The sequence below is a fragment of the Drosophila biarmipes genome, unplaced genomic scaffold (genome assembly GCF_025231255.1).
Source record: "Drosophila biarmipes strain raj3 unplaced genomic scaffold, RU_DBia_V1.1 ptg000005l, whole genome shotgun sequence".
Classification (NCBI taxonomy): Eukaryota; Metazoa; Arthropoda; class Insecta; order Diptera; family Drosophilidae; genus Drosophila; species Drosophila biarmipes.
Genome location: NW_026114527.1, coordinates 5006282 through 5031551, shown reverse-complemented (window position 1 = coordinate 5031551; position 25270 = coordinate 5006282). Strand labels below are relative to the sequence as shown.

General features: G+C 44.4%; 1 pseudogene; it reads left to right on the top strand.

Annotated features, from left to right (window-relative positions):
• Positions 1–743: 743 nt before the first annotated feature.
• On the top strand, positions 744–24042 carry LOC122818744 (uncharacterized; annotated as a pseudogene).
• Positions 24043–25270: the final 1228 nt, after the last annotated feature.

Genomic DNA, 25270 nt, shown 5'->3' with positions numbered 1-25270 from the left:
TGAGCTATTTCAGAGCGACGACTGAAACTCCATGGTCGTCATCTCCGTATCCACACCTGAAAAGTCCGTAAGGAACAAGTCCGCTCACTCTAGGAAAAAGCCTAGTAAGAATATGAAGCGTGTCTAGACTGAAGGGGCGGAGGATATTCTGGCCACTCTGCACCGAAAATATGAATATAGCTATTCGGTGTACGAGGAACTAGCAGTTCAGCTCAATGAGCTAATTGGCCGAGCAAATTTTCAGCATCCGCCTACGAGCACCAATAATCAGTCCACTTACAATCCGTCTGGGTGCCGGTTGCCACCATGCGATAGTGAAGTATTCGAAGGGGACTACCTGAAATGACCAACACTTAGGGATCTTTTTCCAGCAGTTTATGTTAACTAGAACTAGCTGCGAAGCCAAGCCCCCCTCACAAATGAGGATTTTGATTCAGCATGGGCAGCGTTTCGAGACCGTTTTGAAAATAAGAGACAGCTAGTAAACAGCCAACTCAAACTCCTTTTAAATTTGGGGTCCGTAAGTTCTGAATCTGACCAAGCTCTGAAAGACCTACAGATCACAACCCAAGGGTGCTTAATAGCGCTGGCTCACTCCCACATTTCCACATAGAACTGGGACTGTCTCCTAGAATTCTTGTGCGCCAATAGATTACCAAATCTGACCCAAGACCGACATTCCGACTTGGGATGAAATGAACACGTTTCTGAGCGACCGATACCGAACGCTAGAGGCGATTGAGGATATGAAACCCAGCACCAGCAATCACTCTAACACTAAGAGTCAGCCCGTTTTCAGGTAGGTCAACTCCTTCGAAGCTAAGATGGTCATCTAGGGCGCTTATTCCATCGTTTTCTCCAGATGTCTGTGAATGCGCGAACAAACTACGTAAAAAAAGCAACTTTGCCTAAATTGTTTCGCGAGAGGTCACCACCTACGTGACTGTTCTAGCATTCACAGCTGTTTGAAATGTCGAACACGGCATCATACACTGTTGCATAAAGGCGACACCGTGGGTCTACTCCCGCAATTAGTTCTTCAGCAAGTTTACTAAATTCAGCTGTACAGGGGGCCGCCAACGGTTCAGAAAATCTGCCCAGTATGCAGAACTATTTCGCAACCGGTGCCAGAGCGGTTTTGCTAGGCAAGGCCATTATTGACATATGCCACTTGAGAACGAGCTACAGGGCTCGCGTTCTAATAGACTCGGGTTCTGAGGCTACGTCTGTTACGGAACGCCTGTACAATCTGATTAAGCTGCCATTCCGCCAAATCCAAGCCCAAGTTTCGGGCTTAAATCAGACCGTTTCCGCTTAGGCGACCAGGCTCCACCATTTTTATATTCGAGCCCCTAAAAAGCAAGGCCTTCAGCTACAAACCGCAGCTTACGTTTTGCCTGAATTGGCCGGAAAGTAACCGTCTTACTTAATTCCACGAGATGCGCTGACTAATTTACCTGCCATGCCCCTGGCAGATCCAACATTTTTAGAGAGTTTCCAGATAGATGTTTTGATCGGAGCCGACAATTTACCGTCCGGGTTGCTGAGCGGCACGCGCACAAACATTTGTTGTTCTCTCCTAGGTCAGGAAACTATTTTCGGCTAGGTCAGCACCGGCCTAGTTTCTAGTACATCTAGCCAAAATCGGGTATAAGCTTTCACGACTCAGATAACCGAAACGAGTGACAGGGTCTTGGAAAAACTTCTCACTAAGTTTTGGGAGGTCGAGAACATACCAACGGAGATGTTAAAAGAATCCGATTTCTATTGCACAGCAATTTTCTCCAAACCCCACTAGAGACGCAAGCGGGAGATATGTGATAGCTTTACTGTTTTGCGAACCCGAAAATTTCGGATCCAAATTAGAACACTCGCGATCCATTGCCCTAGCTCACTTTTTAAAAACGAAAACCGTTTGACTAGAGAATTGCTATTAATAGAGCAATATGACTCAGTCATTGAAGCGTAATTGGATCGGGGTCACATGAGAGAAGTCCCACAGTCACGCCACGTGGTGATCAAACCTGAGAGTACCACCACCAAACTTGGCGTAGTATTCAATGCTTCTAGGCCTTCAGCAAGCTTGAACGATATTCTTCATGCTGGTCCAGTCCTACAATCTGATTTAACCATTCAGATCTTGAAGTGGCGTTAATTCCAATTCATGTTCAGTGCAGACATTACAAAAATCACCGTTTCTGGCACTCCGCATACTCCAACAATTGCCAGATGCCGTAGAAAAGGACTTCCCTGTAGCAAGAAATGTTTTTCGGTATTTTATGTACGTAGACGACGTTCTGGCGGGGGCCAATTCCATTCAAGAGGCTCAACTTGCGATCAGCGAGCTTCACCACGCTTTTAACCGCGCCGGGTTCCCATTGAGAAAGTAGACAGCTAATCAGAAGAACATATTCGAAGATATCCCAAACGAGCATCTACTCCACGTAGACTTTCGTGACCTTAATTCCGAAAGCTTTGCCAGCTTTGTTCGGTGCAATGCGACCTCGAACGAGTTCTATTTTGTCCCATCGTCAGTTTCGATTGAAACTACTTATTCCGAAATCGCTAAACTTGTTGACCCAGCCGGATGGCTGTCCCCGTTTATTCTCCGCTTAAAAATCTAAGTGCAAGAGATTTGGAAAATATCCCACAGAAATAAACAGATCCGTATTCAAGGTGGGTTGGTTTCCAGTCAGAGGTGAATGTAGAGCATCATGGTGTTTGTGATGCGTCGCAAAAGGCATACGGGGCCGCTGTTGTCAGAAATGATCGCAGCTATCCTTCCGAATATGTCAATTTCCAAATCCGGCATTGTCTGTTGGACTGATTTCACCTTCGTGCTCGCATAGTTGAATAAACCGGCATGCCACTGGACAACGTTTGTAGCCAACCGAGTGACCAAGATTATTCAGGTGACAAGCGCTGGGCATTGGGCGCATGTGCGATCTGAGCACAATTCCGCGGACCTAGCCAGTCGAGGCGTTTCGCTGCGGGAGCTGTTTCATAGCCAACTCTGGTGGGAAGGACCGGTTTGGTTACAACAGCCAAAAGACATGTGGTCAACACTGGGGCTTGCACTTCCAGTCACAGACTTAGAGCATCGCGCTGTGAAGGTCAATTTTGCAACGGCCCCATCCGAAGATTTTCTGGAACGGTTCTCCAAGTTGGACAAGGCTCTGCAGGTCCTTGCGTACGTTTTACGGTTTATTCAACGCTGCCGCAAGTTGCCGAGGGGCCCTGCTGATCGGCCTACCAAGGAAGAGGTCCGAGAAACTGAAAGAGCCCTTATTCTATATGCTCAGCGGGAGGAATATGCCCAAGAGATTAAATTCCTAAACGATAAGCGTCCAATTCTAGTCTCCAGCCCGATAGTCAACCTGTTTCCATTTCTAGACCAGCGAGGCCTTGTAAGGATATGTGATCCCATTACCGCCTCAACGGCCCTTCAGTACAACGAGAGGCATCCTATTATACTGCCATACAACTGTAGCTCGCCTGCTCGCCTTTTTTCACAACAGATTTCCCTGCATGGCGGCAACCAACTAGGGGTACGCCTCATCCGATCGAAGTAATGGATTCCTAAAATCAAGAATCTGGTGTGGACTATTTACAAGAAGAGAGTACAGACGCAATTATTGGGCGATCTTCCTACCGATCGAGTCTCCTTTTCCATGCCATTTACATATACTGGCATTGATTATGCAGGCCAGTTTGAGATCAAAAAAATACAGGCAGAGCATGCCTTATTACAAAGGGATATGTTTGCGTGTTTGTGTGTTTCTCCAGAAAGGCTATTCATTTAGAGCCTACGACCGACCTGACAGTCGTGAAGTGCCTCACGGCATTTGCTTCCGATTCTTAGCGAGAATAGGTTGTCCTCAGCTGGTCTATTCGGATAATGGCAAAACCTTTGTGGGGGCAGCGACTCTACTTTCTCGGGATTTCATGCAGACGTTCAAGAAGTGACTGTGAATGATACCTACAGCCATCAGGGAATTTTGTGGCGGTTGATTCCACCATGAGCTCCACATATGGAAGGATTGTATGAGGCTGGAGTGAAGAGCTTCAAGGTATTTTTCTACAAGTCGACGTCAAGTCGGAAGTACACTTTTGAAGAGTTCGCAACTCTTCTAGTCAAAGTTGAAGAATGACTCAATTCCAGGCCGCTGTCTCCCATGTCCGAAAATCCTTCTGAGTTGTTGGCATTGACGCCAGGTCCATTGCTTTCGACAGCTGAATCCGAAATTAAGGGCGAAGCTAACTCAAAAGAACTTCACAAGCGCGATAAGTGGCAGAATCCTTCTAGAAATATCCAAGTCGATGATATGGTGGTCGTCAAAAAAGACAAAATGCCATAAAACGACTGGCGGCTAGGCAGAGTTGTATGTGTCTTTCCAGGGGTTGATAGTAGAGTTCGCGTAGTCGAAATCCTTACCGCTCGAGGGAGTATAAGACGTCCCATCCACAAGCTACTTCTTCTTCCTATGGAGGCCAAGGCAACCTTCATTTTTCAAAATAGTGCCTACTCTCCTTATGCTTCAAAATCCGTTCACAATTTATACTAAATGCGCTTATCATTTTTTGTTATTAAAGCAATAAAACCATGGCTCCACGTCCACGCAGCGCCCAAACCTTGGACGACATATGATCACGAGGTACTCGATCCTACCGCTGCCGGTAGGACTCCAATCCGATGTTCGCCCCAAGGAACCATATTCCGGCTTCTTTTTCGTATTTGCCATTTCCATATATATTCGTATTCAATCACACTTATAATCCTAATGCATGCTTAATAATGTACGTACATATGCCCGACCATCTCAACATGTGTAACGTAAGACAACGTAAGCACGGTAACCAACTTACCTACTTTCGCGATACACCCTACAAACATTTCAATAGCGACATTAACAATACAATCCACATTATTTCTAATTTCCAAATATGAAAAGTACAATTTACACAAATATATTTCCAAGTTCCCACAAACACAAATATCCATTCGTCTATACATACACATATATAATCCTGATGTATGCTTATTAATACGTACATATGCCTGTCCACTGCAACATATATACATTATCAAAAATCAAATTTACGTGATTCCACCAAACCCATCACCACGATACGCCTTTCCAGAATTTGCATTATATTTATTTCAGCAGCGCTAATTCGCAAACACCGTCTGCTCACATCCATTAAATAAAAATAAATAAAAATATATATTTTTTTGTGCAAGCCGTGACGTTGCGAAATATATATTTATTTTTCTATTAGTAGTGCTCATTTCCGCAGCACATCAAACAACTTCTAATATCTTAACATACATAACATAACATTTTTTCCGAATTCTCGTTATTTCCTCGCACATCAAGTTGTTCATGTGCGACTGTTCCGTTCCCACATATTCCAAAAGTAGACCGGAGCTGCGACCGCTTGCAATTGCCATAACGGAAAAACGAAGTAGCCACTGCGAAAAAATATTTTTAAAATTAAATTAAATTACGATTTGTCGTCGTTCTTTTCGTTTGGAAACCAATCTGATGATCCGCAACAATGTGACCACACTCCAGGACAGATTTTTCCGGGCGGGTCTAATTTTTACAAATCAAACAAGGGCGGCCCAGATATAAGGTTATCGGTTCCGCCTGTTCTCGCCCGCGCACAGCAAGCCCAGTAGCCACAAAGTCGATCACAAAGGTGAAGAGCGAAACTTTCTTAGCCACCCAAGAGACGACAAGAAGCTGTCTGTCAAGTCCGTAAAGTCGCTAGCAACTCGTTATAAGGCAAGAATAAGAAACGAAATTGCAAGTGTACCCCTCACTCCGTTCATTACGGTGTCATACCTTATGAGCTATTTCAGAGCGACGACTGAAACTCCATGGTCGTCATCTCCGTATCCACACCTGAAAAGTCCGTAAGGAACAAGTCCGCTCACTCTAGGAAAAAGCCTAGTAAGAATATGAAGCGTGTCTAGACTGAAGGGGCGGAGGATATTCTGGCCACTCTGCACCGAAAATATGAATATAGCTATTCGGTGTACGAGGAACTAGCAGTTCAGCTCAATGAGCTAATTGGCCGAGCAAATTTTCAGCATCCGCCTACGAGCACCAATAATCAGTCCACTTACAATCCGTCTGGGTGCCGGTTGCCACCATGCGATAGTGAAGTATTCGAAGGGGACTACCTGAAATGACCAACACTTAGGGATCTTTTTCCAGCAGTTTATGTTAACTAGAACTAGCTGCGAAGCCAAGCCCCCCTCACAAATGAGGATTTTGATTCAGCATGGGCAGCGTTTCGAGACCGTTTTGAAAATAAGAGACAGCTAGTAAACAGCCAACTCAAACTCCTTTTAAATTTGGGGTCCGTAAGTTCTGAATCTGACCAAGCTCTGGAAGACCTACAGAGCTCAACCCAAGGGTGTTTAATAGCGCTGGCTCATTCCCACATTTCCACAGAGAACTGGGACTGTCTCCTAGAATTCCTGTGCGCCAATAAATTACCAAAACTGACCCAAGACCGACATTCCGACTTGGGATGAAATGAACACGTTTCTGAGCGACCGATACCGAACGCTAGAGGCGATTGAGGATATGAAACCCAGCACCAGCAATCACTCTAACACTAAGAGTCAGCCCGTTTTCACATCCATTAAATATAAATAAATAAAAATATTTTTTTTTGTGCAAGCCGTGACGTTGCGAAATATATATTTTTTTTTCCTATTAGTAGCGCTCATTTCCGCAGCACATCAAACAACTTCTAATATCTCGCAGAACATTTTATCCGAATTCTCGTTATTACTTCGCACATCAAGTTGTTCATGAGCAACTGTTCCATTCCCACATACTCCAAAAGTAGACCGGAGCTGCGACCGCTTGCAATTGCCAAAACCATAAGAAAAACGAAGTAGCCACTGTGAAACATTATTTTTTTATTTTTAAAATCAAATTAAATTACGATTTGTGGTCGTTCTTTTTCCTTTGGAATCCAATCTGGTGATCCGCAACAGTGTGACCACACTCCAGGACAGATTTTTCCGGGTGGTTCTAATTTTTACAAATCAAACAAGGGCGGCCCAGATAATCTGATTTCTGAAATGTCAGGAGGATATAAAACAAGGTTATCGGTTCCGCCTGTAATTAAAACGCGATCGCTATTCGCATCTTCTCGCCCACGCACAGCAAGCCCAGTAGCCCAAAAGTCGATCCAAAGGTGAAGAGCGAAACTTTCTTAGCCACCCAAGAGACGACAAGAAGCTGTCTGTCAAAGTCCGTAAAGTCGCTAGAAACTCGTTCTCAGGCAAAAATGAGTAACGAAATTGCAAGTGCACCCCTTACTCCGTTCATCACGGTGTCATACCTTATGAGCTATTTCAGAGCGACGACTGAAAAGTCCATAAGGAACAAGTCCGCTCACTCTAGGACAAAGCCTAGAAAGAATATGAAGCGTGTCTAGACACGATTTCAGCATTACGCTTGAAAGGGCGGAGGATGATCTTGCGACTCTGCACCGAAAATATGAATCTAGCTATTCGGTGTACGAGGAACTAGCAGTTCAACTCAGTGAGCTAATCGACCGAGTAAATTTTCAGCATCCGCCCACGAGCACCAATAATCAGTCCACTTACAATCCGTATTGGTGCCGGTTGCCACCATGCGATAGTGAAATATTCGAAGGGGACTACCTGAAATGACCAACATTTAGGGATCTTTTTTTCAGCAGTTTATGTTAACAATTCTAGGTTGACATCGCTAGAACTAGCGGCGAGGCTAGGGTAATCGAAGCCAAGTCCCCCTCACAAATGAGAGTTTCGAGACCGTTTTGAAAATAAGAGACAGCTAGTAAACAGCCAACTCAAACTCCTTTTAAATTTGGGGTCCGTAAGTTCTGAATCTGACCAAGCTCTGAAAGACCTACAGAACTCAACCCAAGGGTGTTCAATAGCGCTGGCGCATTCCCACATTTGGGACTGTCTCCTAGAATTCCTGTGCGCCAATAAATTACCAAAGTTGGCCCAAGACCGACATTCCGACTTGGGATGAAATGAAGACGTTTCTGAGCGACCGATACCGAACGCTAGAGGCGATTGAGGATATGAAACCCAGCACCAGCAATCAATCTTACGCTAAGAGTCAGCCCGTTTTCAGGTAGCTCAACTTCTTCAAAGCTAAGATGGTCACAAAACCAAAAAATTGCGATCAGTGCTCAAAAGAGAGTCATCTAGTGCGCTTATTCCAGCGTTTTCTCCAGATGTCTGTGAATGCGCGAACAAACTACATAAAAAAAGCAACTTTGCCTAAATTGTTTCGAGAGAGGTCACCAGCTAGGGGAATGTTCTAGCATTCACAGCTGTTTCAAATGTCGAGCACGGCATCATACACTGTTGCATAAAGGCAACCCCGTGGGTCAACTCCCGCAATTAGTTCTTCAGCAAGTTTACTAAATTCAGCTGAACAGGGGGCCGCCAACGGTTCAGAAAATCTGCCCAGTATGCAGAACTATTTCGCACCCGGTGCCAGAGCGGTTTTGCTAGGCACGGCCATTATTGACATATGCCACTTGAGAACGAGCTACAGGGCTCGCGTTCTAATAGACTCGGGTTCTGAGACTACGTCTGTTACGGAACGCCTGTTCAATCTGATTAAGCTGCCATTCCCGCCATATCCAAGCCCAAGTTTCGGGCTTAAATCAGACCGTTTCCACTCAGGCGACCAGGCTCCACCATTTTTCTATTCGAGCCCCTAAAAAGCAAGGCCTTCAGCTAGAAACCCCAGCTTGCGTTTTTGCCTGAATTGGCCGGAAAGTTACCGTCTTACTTAATTCCACGAGATGCGCTGACTGATTTACCTGCCATGCCCCTGGCAGATCCAATATTTTTAGAGAGTTCCCAGATAGATGTTCTGATCGGAGCCGACATTTTACCGTCCGTGTTGCTGAGCGGCACGCGCACAAACATTTGTTCTTCTCTCCTAGGTCAGGAAACTATTTTCGGCTAGGTGCTTACCGGCCTAGTTTCTAGTACATATAGCCAAAATCGGGTATAAGCTTTCACATCTCAGATAACCGAAACGAGTGACAGGGTCTTGGGAAAACTTCTCACTAAGTTTTGGGAGGTTGAGAACATACCAACAAAGAGAAGGAATCAGATTTCTATTGCAAGAGCAATTTCCTCCAAACCCCACTAGAGATGCAAGCGGGAGATACGTGGAGTCTTTACCGATTTGCCAACCCGAAAATTTCGAATCCAAATTAGGACACTCGCGATCCATTGCCCTAGCTCACTTTCTTAAAAACGAAAACCGTTTGACTAGAGAATTGCTATTAATAGAGCAATGTTACTCAGTCATTCAAGCGTAATTGGATCGGGGTCACATGAGAGAAGTCCCACAGTCACGCCACGTGGTGATCAAACCTGAGAGTACCACCACCAAACTTGGCGTAGTATTCAATGCTTCTAGGCCTTCAGCAAGCTTGAACGATATTCTTCATGCTGGTTCAGTCCTACAATCTGATTTAACCATTCAGATCTTGAAGTGGCGTTAATTCCAATTCATGTTCAGTGCAGACATTACAAAAATCACCGTTTCTGGCACTCCGCATACTCCAACAATTGCCAGATGCCGTAGAAAAGGACTTCCCTGTAGCAAGAAATGTTTTTCGGTATTTTATGTACGTAGACGACGTTCTGGCGGGGGCCAATTCCATTCAAGAGGCTCAACTTGCGATCAGCGAGCTTCACCACGCTTTTAACCGCGCCGGGTTCCCATTGAGAAAGTAGACAGCTAATCAGAAGAACATATTCGAAGATATCCCAAACGAGCATCTACTTTCGTGACCTTTGCCAGCTTTGTTCGGTGCAATGCGACCTCGAACGAGTTCTATTTTGTCCCATCGCAAGTTTCTATTGAATCTACTTATTCCCAAATCGCGAAACTTTTTGACCCAGCCGGATGGCTGTCCCCGTTTATTCTCCGCTTAAAAATCTTAGTGCAAGAGATTTGGAAAATATCCCACAGAAATAAACAGATCCGTATTCAAGGTGGGTTGGTTTCCAGTCAGAGGTGAATGTAGAGCATCATGGTGTTTGTGATGCGTCGCAAAAGGCATACGGGGCCGCTGTTGTCAGAAATGATCGCAGCTATCCTTCCGAATATGTCAATTTCCAAATCCGGCATTGTCTGTTGGACTGATTTCACCTTCGTGCTCGCATAGTTGAATAAACCGGCATGCCACTGGACAACGTTTGTAGCCAACCGAGTGACCAAGATTACTCAGGTGACAAGCGCTGAGTATTGGGCGCATGTGCGATCTGAGCACAATTCCGCGGACCTAGCCAGTCGAGGCGTTTCCTTGCGTACGTTTTACGGTTTATTCCAACCAACTAGGGGTACGCCTCATCCGATCGAAGCAATGGATTCCTAAAATCAAGAATCTGGTAAAAGCTGAGCTAAACTCCTTTAAGGTGTGCACTATTTACAAGAAGAGATTACAGACGCAATTAATGGACGATCTTCGATCGAGTCTCCTTTTCCAGGCCATTTACATATACTGGGATTGATTATGCTGGCCAGTTTGAGATAAAAACTATACAGGCAGAGCATGCCTTATTACTACATCCGACCTGACAGCCGTGAAGTGCCTCACGGCATTTGCTTCCGATTCGTAGCGAGAATAGGTTGTCCTCAGCTGGTCTATTCGGATAATGGCAAAACCTTTGTGGGGGCAGCGACTCTACTTCCTCGGGATTTCATGCAGACGTTCAAGAAGTGACTGTGAATGATACCTACAGCCATCAGGGAATTTTGTGGCGGTTGATTCCACCATGAGCTCCATATATGGAAGGATTGTATGAGGCTGGAGTGAAAAGCTTCAAGGTATTTTTCTACAAGTCGACGTCAAGTCGGAAGTACACTTTTGAAGAGTTCGCAACTCTTCTAGTCAAAGTTGAAGAATGACTCAATTCCAGGCCGCTGTCTCCCATGTCCGAAAATCTTTCTGAGTTGTTGGCATTGACGCCAGGTCCATTGCTTTCCACAGCTGAATCCGAAATTAAGGGCGAAGCTAACTTAAAAGAACTTCACAAGCGCAATAAGTGGCAAAATTCTTCCAGAAATATCCAAGTCGATGATATGGTGGTCGTCAAAAAAGACAAAATGCCATATAACGACTGGCGGCTAGGCAAAGTTGTATGTGTCTTTCCAGGGGTTGATAGTAGAGTTCGCGTAGTCGAAATCCTTACCGCTCGAAGGACTATAACACGTCCCATCCACAAGCTACTTCTTCTTCCTATGGAGGCAAAGGCAACTTTCGTTCTTCCAAAAAAGTGCCTTCTCTCCTTATGCTTCAAAATCCGTTCACAATTGATACTAAATGTGCTTAAAATTTTTTGTTGTTAAAGCAATAAAGCATGGATCCACGTCCACGCAGCGCCCAAACCTTGGACGACATATGATCACGAAGTACTCGATCCTACCACTGCCGAGTCTGTCGGGGAAGCCATCTTCTACGGAAGTGCAACCGTTTCCTGAGGCTCTGAGCCACACACGCCGCTCCATTTGCGTGAATCTTCCAGTTCGCCGATCAATTTCTCCGTTGCAACCCTCGGAGCTCGCCAAGCTCGCGTAACCATTCACGGTGTTCCGACCAGTCCATAAGGTCACGGACGGGCACCTTCAAATTCGACGTGGTGCTGAAGGTTAGACCCAACTTCTGCCTCGCACACCAATCCGATGTTCGCTCCAAGGAGGTGCTACTGTGAATGTTAGTGGCTAACAGACGAGAGCAGTTACGTCCAGATGGTCTCTCATCTCGCTCTCGGACTGTTAACAGTCTCCACCCCCGCTCTCCTAACATTAGGTTTAGGTAGAAGCTGGGAGTTCTAATTTACCAGTAAAAAAGCTCACAATGTTTTCCATTGTGCATACTATCGCCATATTCCGGCTTCGTATTTGTTATTCGTATTTGCCATTTCCATACATATTCGTATTCATACACACTTATAATCCTGATGCATGCTTAATAATGTACGTACATATGCCCGGCCATCTCAACATGTGTAACGTAAGGCAACGTAAGCACGGTAACCCACTTACCTACTTTCGCGGTACACCCTACAAACATTTCAAAAGCGACATTAACAATACAATCCACATTATTTCTAATTTCCAAATATGAAAAGTACAATTTACACACATATATTTCCAAGTTCCCACAAACACAAATATCCATTCGTCTATACATACACATATATAATCCTGATGTATGCTTATTAATAGACGTACATATGCAACATATATACATAATATAATTATATTATCAAAAAACAAAATAACGTGATTCCACCAAACCCATCACAACGATACGCCTTTCCATAATTTGCATGATATTTATTTCAGCAGCGCTAATTCGCAAACACCGTCGGCTCACATTCATTAAATAAAAATAAATAAATAAAAAAAAAAATTATTTTGTTTATTTTTAAAATCAAATTAAATTACGATTTGTCGTAGTTCTTTTTCCTTTGGAATCCAATCTGGTGATCCGCAACAGTGTGACCACACTCCAGGACAGATTTTTCCGGGCGGGTCTAATTTTTACAAATCAAACAAGGACGGCCAAATAATCTGATTTCTGGAATGCCAGGAGGAGATAAAACCAGGTTATCGGTTCCGCTTGTAATTAAAACGCCATCGCTATCCGCATCTCCTCTCCCGCGCACAGCAAGCCCAGTAGCCCCAATGTCGATCACAAAGGTGAAGAGCGAAACTTTCTTAGCCACCCAAGAGACGACAAGAAGCTGTCCGTCAAGTCAGTAAAGTCGCTAGCAACTCGATCTAAGGCAAAAATGAGTAACGAAATTGCAAGTGCACCCCTCACTCGGTTCATCATTTGTTGTTCTCTCCTAGGTCAGAACACTATTTTCGGCTAGGTGCGTACCGGCCAAGTTTCTAGTACATCTAGCCAAAATCGGCTTTCACGACTCAGATAGCCGAAACGAGTGACAGGGTCTTGGAAAATCTTCTCACTAAGTTTTGGGAGGTCGAGAACATACCAACGAAGAGGTATTGCAAGAGCAAGAGCACGAGACGCAAGCGGGAGATACGTGGTAACTTTACTGTTTTGCGAACCCGAAAATTTCGGATCCAAATTAGGACACTCGCGATTTATTGCCCTAGCTCACTTTCTTAAAAACGAAAACCATTTGGCTAGACCCTTGCTATTAATAGAGCAATATGACTCAGTCGTTCAAGCGTATTTGGATCTGCGTCACTTGAGAGAAGTCCCCCCGTCTTACGATTCGCCAAGCTATTATCTTTCACACCACGTGGTGATCAAACCTAATAGTACCACCACCAAACTTAGCGTGGTATTCAATGCTTCTAGCCCTTCAGCAAACCTTGAACGATATTCTTCATGCTGGTCCAGTCCTACAATCTGATTTAACCATTCAGATCTTGAAGTGGCGTTAATTCCAATTCATGTTCAGTGCAGACATTACAAAAATCACCGTTTCTGGCACTCCGCATACTCCAACAATTGCCAGATGCCGTAGAAAAGGACTTCCCTGTAGCAAGAAATGTTTTTCGGTATTTTATGTACGTAGACGACGTTCTGGCGGGGGCCAATTCCATTCAAGAGGCTCAACTTGCGATCAGCGAGCTTCACCACGCTTTTAACCGCGCCGGGTTCCCATTGAGAAAGTGGACAGCTAATCAGAAGAGCATATTCGAAGATATCCCAAACGAGCATCTACTCCACGTAGACTTTCGTGACCTTAATTCCGAAAGCTTTGCCAGCTTTGTTCGGTGAAATGCGACCTCGAACGAGTTCTATTTTGTCCCATCGCAAGTTTCTATTGAATCTACTTATTCCCAAATCGCGAAACTTTTTGACCCAGCCGGATGGCTGTCCCCGTTTATTCTCCGCTTAAAAATCTTAGTGCAAGAGATTTGGAAAATATCCCACAGAAATAAACAGATCCGTATTCAAGGTGGGTTGGTTTCCAGTCAGAGGTGAATGTAGAGCATCATGGTGTTTGTGATGCGTCGCAAAAGGCATACGGGGCCGTCAGAAATGATCGCAGCTATCCTTCCGAATATGTCAATTTCCAAATCCGGCATTGTCTGTTGGACTGATTTCACCTTCGTGCTCGCATAGTTGAATAAACCGGCATGCCACTGGACAACGTTTGTAGCCAACCGAGTGACCAAGATTACTCAGGTGACAAGCGCTGAGTATTGGGCGCATGTGCGATCTGAGCACAATTCCGCGGACCTAGCCAGTCGAGGCGTTTCCTTGCTTACGTTTTACGGTTTATTCCAACCAACTAGGGGTACGCCTCATCCGATCGAAGCAATGGATTCCTAAAATCAAGAATCTGGTAAAAGCTGAGCTAAACTCCTTTAAGGTGTGCACTATTTACAAGAAGAGATTACAGACGCAATTAATGGACGATCTTCGATCGAGTCTCCTTTTCCAGGCCATTTACATATACTGGGATTGATTATGCTGGCCAGTTTGAGATAAAAACTATACAGGCAGAGCATGCCTTATTACTACATCCGACCTGACAGCCGTGAAGTGCCTCACGGCATTTGCTTCCGATTCGTAGCGAGAATAGGTTGTCCTCAGCTGGTCTATTCGGATAATGGCAAAACCTTTGTGGGGGCAGCGACTCTACTTCCTCGGGATTTCATGCAGACGTTCAAGAAGTGACTGTGAATGATACCTACAGCCATCAGGGAATTTTGTGGCGGTTGATTCCACCATGAGCTCCACATATGGAAGGATTGTGGGAGGCTGGAGTGAAAAGCTTCAAGGTATTTTTCTACAAGTCGACGTCAAGTCGGAAGTACACTTTTGAAGAGTTCGCAACTCTTCTAGTCAAAGTTGAAGAATGACTCAGTTCCAGGACGCTGTCTCCTATGTCCGTAAATCTTTTTGAGTTGTTGGCATCGACGCAAGGTCCATTGCTTTCCACACCTGAATCCGAATTTAAGGGCGAAGCTAACTCAAAAGAAATTCACAAGCGCAATAAGTGGCAGAATTCTTCCAGAAATATCCAAGTCGATGATATGGTGGTCGTCAAAAAAGACAAAATGCCATATAACGACTGGCGGCTCGGCAGAGTTGTATGTGTCTTTCCAGGGGTTGATAGTAGAGTTCGCGTAGTCGAAATCCTTACCGCTCGAAGGACTATAACACGTCCCATCCACAAGCTACTTCTTCTTCCTATGGAGGCAAAGGCAACTTTCGTTCTTCCAAAAAAGTGCCTTCTCTCCTTATGCTTCAAAATCCGTTCACAATTGATACTAAATGTGCTTAAAATTTTATGTTGTTAAAGCAATAAAACCATGGATCCACGTCCACGCAGCGCCCAAACCTTGGACGACATATGATCACAAAGTACTCGATCCTACCACTGCCGAGTCTGTCGGGGAAGCCATCTTCTACGGAAGTGCAACCGTTTCCTGAAGCTCTGAGCCACACACGCCGCTCCATTTGCGTGAATCTTCCAGTTCGCCGATCAATTTCTCCGTTGCAACCCTCGGAGCTCGCCAAGCTCGCGTAACCATTCACGGTGTTCCGACCAGTCCATAAGGTCACGGACGGGCACCTTCAAATTCGACGTGGTGCTTCTGCCTCGCACACCAATCCGATGTTCGCTCCAAGGAGGTGCTACTGTGAATGTTAGTGGCTAACAGACGAGAGCAGTTACGTCCAAATGGTCTCTCATCTCGCTCCCGGACTGTTAACAGTCTCCACCCCCGCTCTCCTAAAATTAGGTTTAGGTAGAAACTGGGAGTTCTAATTTACCAGTAAAAAAGCTCACAATGTTTTCCATTGTGCATACTATCGCCATATTCCGGCTTCGTATTTGTTATTCGTATTTGCCATTTCCATACATATTCGTATTCATACACACTTAAAAATCCTGATGCATGCTTAATAATGTACGTACATATGCCCGGCCATCTCAACATGTGTAACGTAAGGCAACGTAAGCACGGTAACCTACTTACCTACTTTCGCGGTACACCCTACAAACATTTCAAAAGCGACATTAACAATACAATCCACATTATTTCTAATTTCCAAATATGAAAAGTACAATTTACACACATATATTTCCAAGTTCCCACAAACACAAATATCCATTCGTCTATACATACACATATATAATCCTGATGTATGCTTATTAATAGACGTACATATGCCTGTCCACTGCAACATATATACATAATATAATTATATTATCAAAAATCAAAATAACGTGATTCCACCAAACCCATCACAACGATACGCCTTTCCATAATTTGCATGATATTTATTTCAGCAGCGCTAATTCGCACACACCGTCGGCTCACATCCATTAAATAAAAATAAATAAATATATTTTTTTGTGCAAGGCGTGACGTTGGGAAATATATATTTACTTTCCTATTAATAGCGCTCATTTCCGCAGCACATCAAACAACTTCTTATATCTTGCAGAACATTTTTTCCGAATTCTCGTTATTACTTCGCACATCAAGTAATTCATGTGCGACTGTTCCGTTCCCACATATTCCAAAAGTAGACCGGAGATGCGACCGCTTGCAATTGCCATAACGAAAAACGAAGTAGCCACTGCGAAAAGTTATTTTGTTTATTTTTAAAATCAAATTAAGTTACGATTTGTCGTCGTTCTTTTTCCTTTGGATTCCAATCTGGTGATCCGCAACAGTGTGACCACCTCCAGGACAGATTTTTCCGGGCGGGTCTAATTTTTACAAATCAAACAAGGACGGCCAAATAATCTGATTTCTGGAATGCCAGGAGGAGATAAAACCAGGTTATCGGTTCCGCTTGTAATTAAAACGCCATCGCTATCCGCATCTCCTCTCCCGCGCACAGCAAGCCCAGTAGCCCCAAAGTCGATCACAAAGGTGAAGAGCGAAACTTTCTTAGCCACCCAAGAGACGACAAGAAGCTGTCCGTCAAGTCAGTAAAGTCGCTAGCAACTCGATCTAAGGCATAAATGAGTAACGAAATTGCAAGTGCACCCCTCACTCGGTTCATCATTTGTTGTTCTCTCCTAGGTCAGAACACTATTTTCGGCTAGGTGCGTACCGGCCAAGTTTCTAGTACATCTAGCCAAAATCGGCTTTCACGACTCAGATAGCCGAAACGAGTGACAGGGTCTTGGAAAATCTTCTCACTAAGTTTTGGGAGGTCGAGAACATACCAACGAAGAGGTATTGCAAGAGCAAGAGCACGATACGCAAGCGGGAGATACGTGGTAACTTTACCGTTTTGCGAACCCGAAAATTTCGGATCCAAATTAGGACACTCGCGATTTATTGCCCTAGCTCACTTTCTTAAAAACGAAAACCATTTGGCTAGACCCTTGCTATTAATAGAGCAATATGACTCAGTCATTCAAGCGTATTTGGATCTGCGTCACTTGAGAGAAGTCCCCCCGTCTTACGATTCGCCAAGCTATTATCTTTCACACCACGTGGTGATCAAACCTAATAGTACCACCACCAAACTTAGCGTGGTATTCAATGCTTCTAGCCCTTCAGCAAACCTTGAACGATATTCTTCATGCTGGTCCAGTCCTACAATCTGATTTAACCAATTAGATCTTGAAGTGTCGTTAATTCCAATTCATGTTCAGTGCAGACATTACAAAAATCACCGTTTCTGGCACTCCGCATACTCCAACAGTTGCCAGATGCCGTAGAAAAGGACTTCCCTGTAGCAAGAAATGTTTTTCGGTATTTTATGTACGTAGACGACGTTCTGGCGGGGGCCAATTCCATTCAAGAGGCTCAACTTGCGATCAGCGAGCTTCACCACGCTTTTAACCGCGCCGGGTTCCCATTGAGAAAGTGGACAGCTAATCAGAAGAGCATATTCGAAGATATCCCAAACGAGCATCTACTCCACGTAGACTTTCGTGACCTTAATTCCGAAAGCTTTGCCAGCTTTGTTCGGTGCAATGCGACCTCGAACGAGTTCTATTTTGTCCCATCGCAAGTTTCTATTGAATCTACTTATTCCCAAATCGCGAAACTTTTTGACCCAGCCGGATGGCTGTCCCCGTTTATTCTCCGCTTAAAAATCTTAGTGCAAGAGATTTGGAAAATATCCCACAGAAATAAACAGATCCGTATTCAAGGTGGGTTGGTTTCCAGTCAGAGGTGAATGTAGAGCATCATGGTGTTTGTGATGCGTCGCAAAAGGCATACGGGGCCGCTGTTGTCAGAAATGATCGCAGCTATCCTTCCGAATATGTCAATTTCCAAATCCGGCATTGTCTGTTGGACTGATTTCACCTTCGTGCTCGCATAGTTGAATAAACCGGCATGCCACTGGACAACGTTTGTAGCCAACCGAGTGACCAAGATTACTCAGGTGACAAGCGCTGAGTATTGGGCGCATGTGCGATCTGAGCACAATTCCGCGGACCTAGCCAGTCGAGGCGTTTCCTTGCGTACGTTTTACGGTTTATTCAACGCTGCCGCAAGATGCCGAGAAGCCCTGCTGATCGTCCTACCAAGGAACAGGTCCGAGAATCTGAAAGAGCCCTTATTCTTTATGCTCAGCGGGAGGAATATACCCAAGAGATTAAATTCCTAAATGATAAGCGTCCAATTCCAGTCTCCAGCCCGATAGTCAACCTGTTTTCATTTCTAGACCAACGAGGCCTTGTAAGGGTATGTGGTCGCATTACAGCCTCAACGGCCCTTCAGTATGACGAGAGGCATCCTATTATACTGCCATACAACTGTCGACTAGTTCGCCTGCTCGCCTTTTTTTCACAACAGATTTCCCTGCATGGCGGCAACCAACTAGGGGTACGCCTCATCCGATCGAAGTATTGGATTCCTAAAATCAAGAATCTGGTAAAAGTGTTTGTGTGTTTCGTCACAAAGGCTATCCATTTAGAGCCTACGTCCGACCTGACAGTCGTGAAGTGCCTCACGGCATTTGCCCGATTCGTAGCGAGAAGAGGTTGTCCTCAGCTGGTCTATTCGGATAATGGCAAAACCTTTGTGGGGGCAGCGACTCTACTTTCTCGGGATTTCATGCAGACGTTCAAGAAGTGACTGTGAATGATACCTACAGCCATCAGGGAATTTTGTGGCGGTTGATTCCACCATGAGCTCCACATATGGAAGGATTGTGGGAGGCTGGAGTGAAAAGCTTCAAGGTATTTTTCTACAAGTCGACGTCAAGTCGGAAGTACACTTTTGAAGAGTTCGCAACTCTTCTAGTCAAAGTTGAAGAATGACTCAGTTCCAGGACGCTGTCTCCTATGTCCGTAAATCTTTTTGAGTTGTTGGCATCGACGCCAGGTCCATTGCTTTCCACACCTGAATCCGAATTTAAGGGCGAAGCTAACTCAAAAGAAATTCACAAGCGCAATAAGTGGCAGAATTCTTCCAGAAATATCCGAGTCGATGATATGGTGGTCGTCAAAAAAGACAAAATGCCATATAACGACTGGCGGCTCGGCAGAGTTGTATGTGTCTTTCCAGGGGTTGATAGTAGAGTTCGCGTAGTCGAAATCCTTACCGCTCGAAGGACTATAACACGTCCCATCCACAAGCTACTTCTTCTTCCTATGGAGGCAAAGGCAACTTTCGTTCTTCCAAAAAAGTGCCTTCTCTCCTTATGCTTCAAAATCCGTTCACAATTGATACTAAATGTGCTTAAAATTTTTTGTTGTTAAAGCAATAAAACCATGGATCCACGTCCACGCAGCGCCCAAACCTTGGACGACATATGATCACGAAGTACTCGATCCTACCACTGCCGAGTCTGTCGGGGAAGCCATCTTCTACGGAAGTGCAACCGTTTCCTGAAGCTCTGAGCCACACACGCCGCTCCATTTGCGTGAATCTTCCAGTTCGCCGATCAATTTCTCCGTTGCAACCCTCGGAGCTCGCCAAGCTCGCGTAACCATTCACGGTGTTCCGACCAGTCCATAAGGTCACGGACGGGCACCTTCAAATTCGACGTGGTGCTTCTGCCTCGCACACCAATCCGATGTTCGCTCCAAGGAGGTGCTACTGTGAATGTTAGTGGCTAACAGACGAGAGCAGTTACGTCCAAATGGTCTCTCATCTCGCTCCCGGACTGTTAACAGTCTCCACCCCCGCTCTCCTAAAATTAGGTTTAGGTAGAAACTGGGAGTTCTAATTTACCAGTAAAAAAGCTCACAATGTTTTCCATTGTGCAATACTATCGCCATATTCCGGCTTCGTATTTGTTATTCGTATTTGCCATTTCCATACATATTCGTATTCATACACACTTAAAAATCCTGATGCATGCTTAATAATGTACGTACATATGCCCGGCCATCTCAACATGTGTAACGTAAGGCAACGTAAGCACGGTAACCCACTTACCTACTTTCGCGGTACACCCTACAAACATTTCAAAAGCGACATTAACAATACAATCCACATTATTTCTAATTTCCAAATATGAAAAGTACAATTTACACACATATATTTCCAAGTTCCCACAAACACAAATATCCATTCGTCTATACATACACATATATAATCCTGATGTATGCTTATTAATAGACGTACATATGCCTGTCCACTGCAACATATATACATAATATAATTATATTATCAAAAATCAAAATAACGTGATTCCACCAAACCCATCACAACGATACGCCTTTCCATAATTTGCATGATATTTATTTCAGCAGCGCTAATTCGCACACACCGTCGGCTCACATCCATTAAATAAAAATAAATAAATATATTTTTTTGTGCAAGGCGTGACGTTGGGAAATATATATTTACTTTCCTATTAATAGCGCTCATTTCCGCAGCACATCAAACAACTTCTTATATCTTGCAGAACATTTTTTCCGAATTCTCGTTATTACTTCGCACATCAAGTAATTCATGTGCGACTGTTCCGTTCCCACATATTCCAAAAGTAGACCGGAGATGCGACCGCTTGCAATTGCCATAACGAAAAACGAAGTAGCCACTGCGAAAAGTTATTTTGTTTATTTTTAAAATCAAATTAAGTTACGATTTGTCGTCGTTCTTTTTCCTTTGGATTCCAATCTGGTGATCCGCAACAGTGTGACCACCTCCAGGACAGATTTTTCCGGGCGGGTCTAATTTTTACAAATCAAACAAGGACGGCCAAATAATCTGATTTCTGGAATGCCAGGAGGAGATAAAACCAGGTTATCGGTTCCGCTTGTAATTAAAACGCCATCGCTATCCGCATCTCCTCTCCCGCGCACAGCAAGCCCAGTAGCCCCAAAGTCGATCACAAAGGTGAAGAGCGAAACTTTCTTAGCCACCCAAGAGACGACAAGAAGCTGTCCGTCAAGTCAGTAAAGTCGCTAGCAACTCGATCTAAGGCATAAATGAGTAACGAAATTGCAAGTGCACCCCTCACTCGGTTCATCATTTGTTGTTCTCTCCTAGGTCAGAACACTATTTTCGGCTAGGTGCGTACCGGCCAAGTTTCTAGTACATCTAGCCAAAATCGGCTTTCACGACTCAGATAGCCGAAACGAGTGACAGGGTCTTGGAAAATCTTCTCACTAAGTTTTGGGAGGTCGAGAACATACCAACGAAGAGGTATTGCAAGAGCAAGAGCACGATACGCAAGCGGGAGATACGTGGTAACTTTACCGTTTTGCGAACCCGAAAATTTCGGATCCAAATTAGGACACTCGCGATTTATTGCCCTAGCTCACTTTCTTAAAAACGAAAACCATTTGGCTAGACCCTTGCTATTAATAGAGCAATATGACTCAGTCATTCAAGCGTATTTGGATCTGCGTCACTTGAGAGAAGTCCCCCCGTCTTACGATTCGCCAAGCTATTATCTTTCACACCACGTGGTGATCAAATCTAATAGTACCACCACCAAACTTAGCGTGGTATTCAATGCTTCTAGCCCTTCAGCAAACCTTGAACGATATTCTTCATGCTGGTCCAGTCCTACAATCTGATTTAACCATTCAGATCTTGAAGTGGCGTTAATTCCAATTCATGTTCAGTGCAGACATTACAAAAATCACCGTTTCTGGCACTCCGCATACTCCAACAATTGCCAGATGCCGTAGAAAAGGACTTCCCTGTAGCAAGAAATGTTTTTCGGTATTTTATGTACGTAGACGACGTTCTGGCGGGGGCCAATTCCATTCAAGAGGCTCAACTTGCGATCAGCGAGCTTCACCACGCTTTTAACCGCGCCGGGTTCCCATTGAGAAAGTGGACAGCTAATCAGAAGAGCATATTCGAAGATATCCCAAACGAGCATCTACTCCACGTAGACTTTCGTGACCTTAATTCCGAAAGCTTTGCCAGCTTTGTTCGGTGAAATGCGACCTCGAACGAGTTCTATTTTGTCCCATCGCAAGTTTCTATTGAATCTACTTATTCCCAAATCGCGAAACTTTTTGACCCAGCCGGATGGCTGTCCCCGTTTATTCTCCGCTTAAAAATCTTAGTGCAAGAGATTTGGAAAATATCCCACAGAAATAAACAGATCCGTATTCAAGGTGGGTTGGTTTCCAGTCAGAGGTGAATGTAGAGCATCATGGTGTTTGTGATGCGTCGCAAAAGGCATACGGGGCCGTCAGAAATGATCGCAGCTATCCTTCCGAATATGTCAATTTCCAAATCCGGCATTGTCTGTTGGACTGATTTCACCTTCGTGCTCGCATAGTTGAATAAACCGGCATGCCACTGGACAACGTTTGTAGCCAACCGAGTGACCAAGATTACTCAGGTGACAAGCGCTGAGTATTGGGCGCATGTGCGATCTGAGCACAATTCCGCGGACCTAGCCAGTCGAGGCGTTTCCTTGCTTACGTTTTACGGTTTATTCCAACCAACTAGGGGTACGCCTCATCCGATCGAAGCAATGGATTCCTAAAATCAAGAATCTGGTAAAAGCTGAGCTAAACTCCTTTAAGGTGTGCACTATTTACAAGAAGAGATTACAGACGCAATTAATGGACGATCTTCGATCGAGTCTCCTTTTCCAGGCCATTTACATATACTGGGATTGATTATGCTGGCCAGTTTGAGATAAAAACTATACAGGCAGAGCATGCCTTATTACTACATCCGACCTGACAGCCGTGAAGTGCCTCACGGCATTTGCTTCCGATTCGTAGCGAGAATAGGTTGTCCTCAGCTGGTCTATTCGGATAATGGCAAAACCTTTGTGGGGGCAGCGACTCTACTTCCTCGGGATTTCATGCAGACGTTCAAGAAGTGACTGTGAATGATACCTACAGCCATCAGGGAATTTTGTGGCGGTTGATTCCACCATGAGCTCCACATATGGAAGGATTGTGGGAGGCTGGAGTGAAAAGCTTCAAGGTATTTTTCTACAAGTCGACGTCAAGTCGGAAGTACACTTTTGAAGAGTTCGCAACTCTTCTAGTCAAAGTTGAAGAATGACTCAGTTCCAGGACGCTGTCTCCTATGTCCGTAAATCTTTTTGAGTTGTTGGCATCGACGCAAGGTCCATTGCTTTCCACACCTGAATCCGAATTTAAGGGCGAAGCTAACTCAAAAGAAATTCACAAGCGCAATAAGTGGCAGAATTCTTCCAGAAATATCCAAGTCGATGATATGGTGGTCGTCAAAAAAGACAAAATGCCATATAACGACTGGCGGCTCGGCAGAGTTGTATGTGTCTTTCCAGGGGTTGATAGTAGAGTTCGCGTAGTCGAAATCCTTACCGCTCGAAGGACTATAACACGTCCCATCCACAAGCTACTTCTTCTTCCTATGGAGGCAAAGGCAACTTTCGTTCTTCCAAAAAAGTGCCTTCTCTCCTTATGCTTCAAAATCCGTTCACAATTGATACTAAATGTGCTTAAAATTTTTTGTTGTTAAAGCAATAAAACCATGGATCCACGTCCACGCAGCGCCCAAACCTTGGACGACATATGATCACGAAGTACTCGATCCTACCACTGCCGAGTCTGTCGGGGAAGCCATCTTCTACGGAAGTGCAACCGTTTCCTGAAGCTCTGAGCCACACACGCCGCTCCATTTGCGTGAATCTTCCAGTTCGCCGATCAATTTCTCCGTTGCAACCCTCGGAGCTCGCCAAGCTCGCGTAACCATTCACGGTGTTCCGACCAGTCCATAAGGTCACGGACGGGCACCTTCAAATTCGACGTGGTGCTTCTGCCTCGCACACCAATCCGATGTTCGCTCCAAGGAGGTGCTACTGTGAATGTTAGTGGCTAACAGACGAGAGCAGTTACGTCCAAATGGTCTCTCATCTCGCTCCCGGACTGTTAACAGTCTCCACCCCCGCTCTCCTAAAATTAGGTTTAGGTAGAAACTGGGAGTTCTAATTTACCAGTAAAAAAGCTCACAATGTTTTCCATTGTGCAATACTATCGCCATATTCCGGCTTCGTATTTGTTATTCGTATTTGCCATTTCCATACATATTCGTATTCATACACACTTAAAAATCCTGATGCATGCTTAATAATGTACGTACATATGCCCGGCCATCTCAACATGTGTAACGTAAGGCAACGTAAGCACGGTAACCCACTTACCTACTTTCGCGGTACACCCTACAAACATTTCAAAAGCGACATTAACAATACAATCCACATTATTTCTAATTTCCAAATATGAAAAGTACAATTTACACACATATATTTCCAAGTTCCCACAAACACAAATATCCATTCGTCTATACATACACATATATAATCCTGATGTATGCTTATTAATAGACGTACATATGCCTGTCCACTGCAACATATATACATAATATAATTATATTATCAAAAATCAAAATAACGTGATTCCACCAAACCCATCACAACGATACGCCTTTCCATAATTTGCATGATATTTATTTCAGCAGCGCTAATTCGCACACACCGTCGGCTCACATCCATTAAATAAAAATAAATAAATATATTTTTTTGTGCAAGGCGTGACGTTGGGAAATATATATTTACTTTCCTATTAATAGCGCTCATTTCCGCAGCACATCAAACAACTTCTTATATCTTGCAGAACATTTTTTCCGAATTCTCGTTATTACTTCGCACATCAAGTAATTCATGTGCGACTGTTCCGTTCCCACATATTCCAAAAGTAGACCGGAGATGCGACCGCTTGCAATTGCCATAACGAAAAACGAAGTAGCCACTGCGAAAAGTTATTTTGTTTATTTTTAAAATCAAATTAAGTTACGATTTGTCGTCGTTCTTTTTCCTTTGG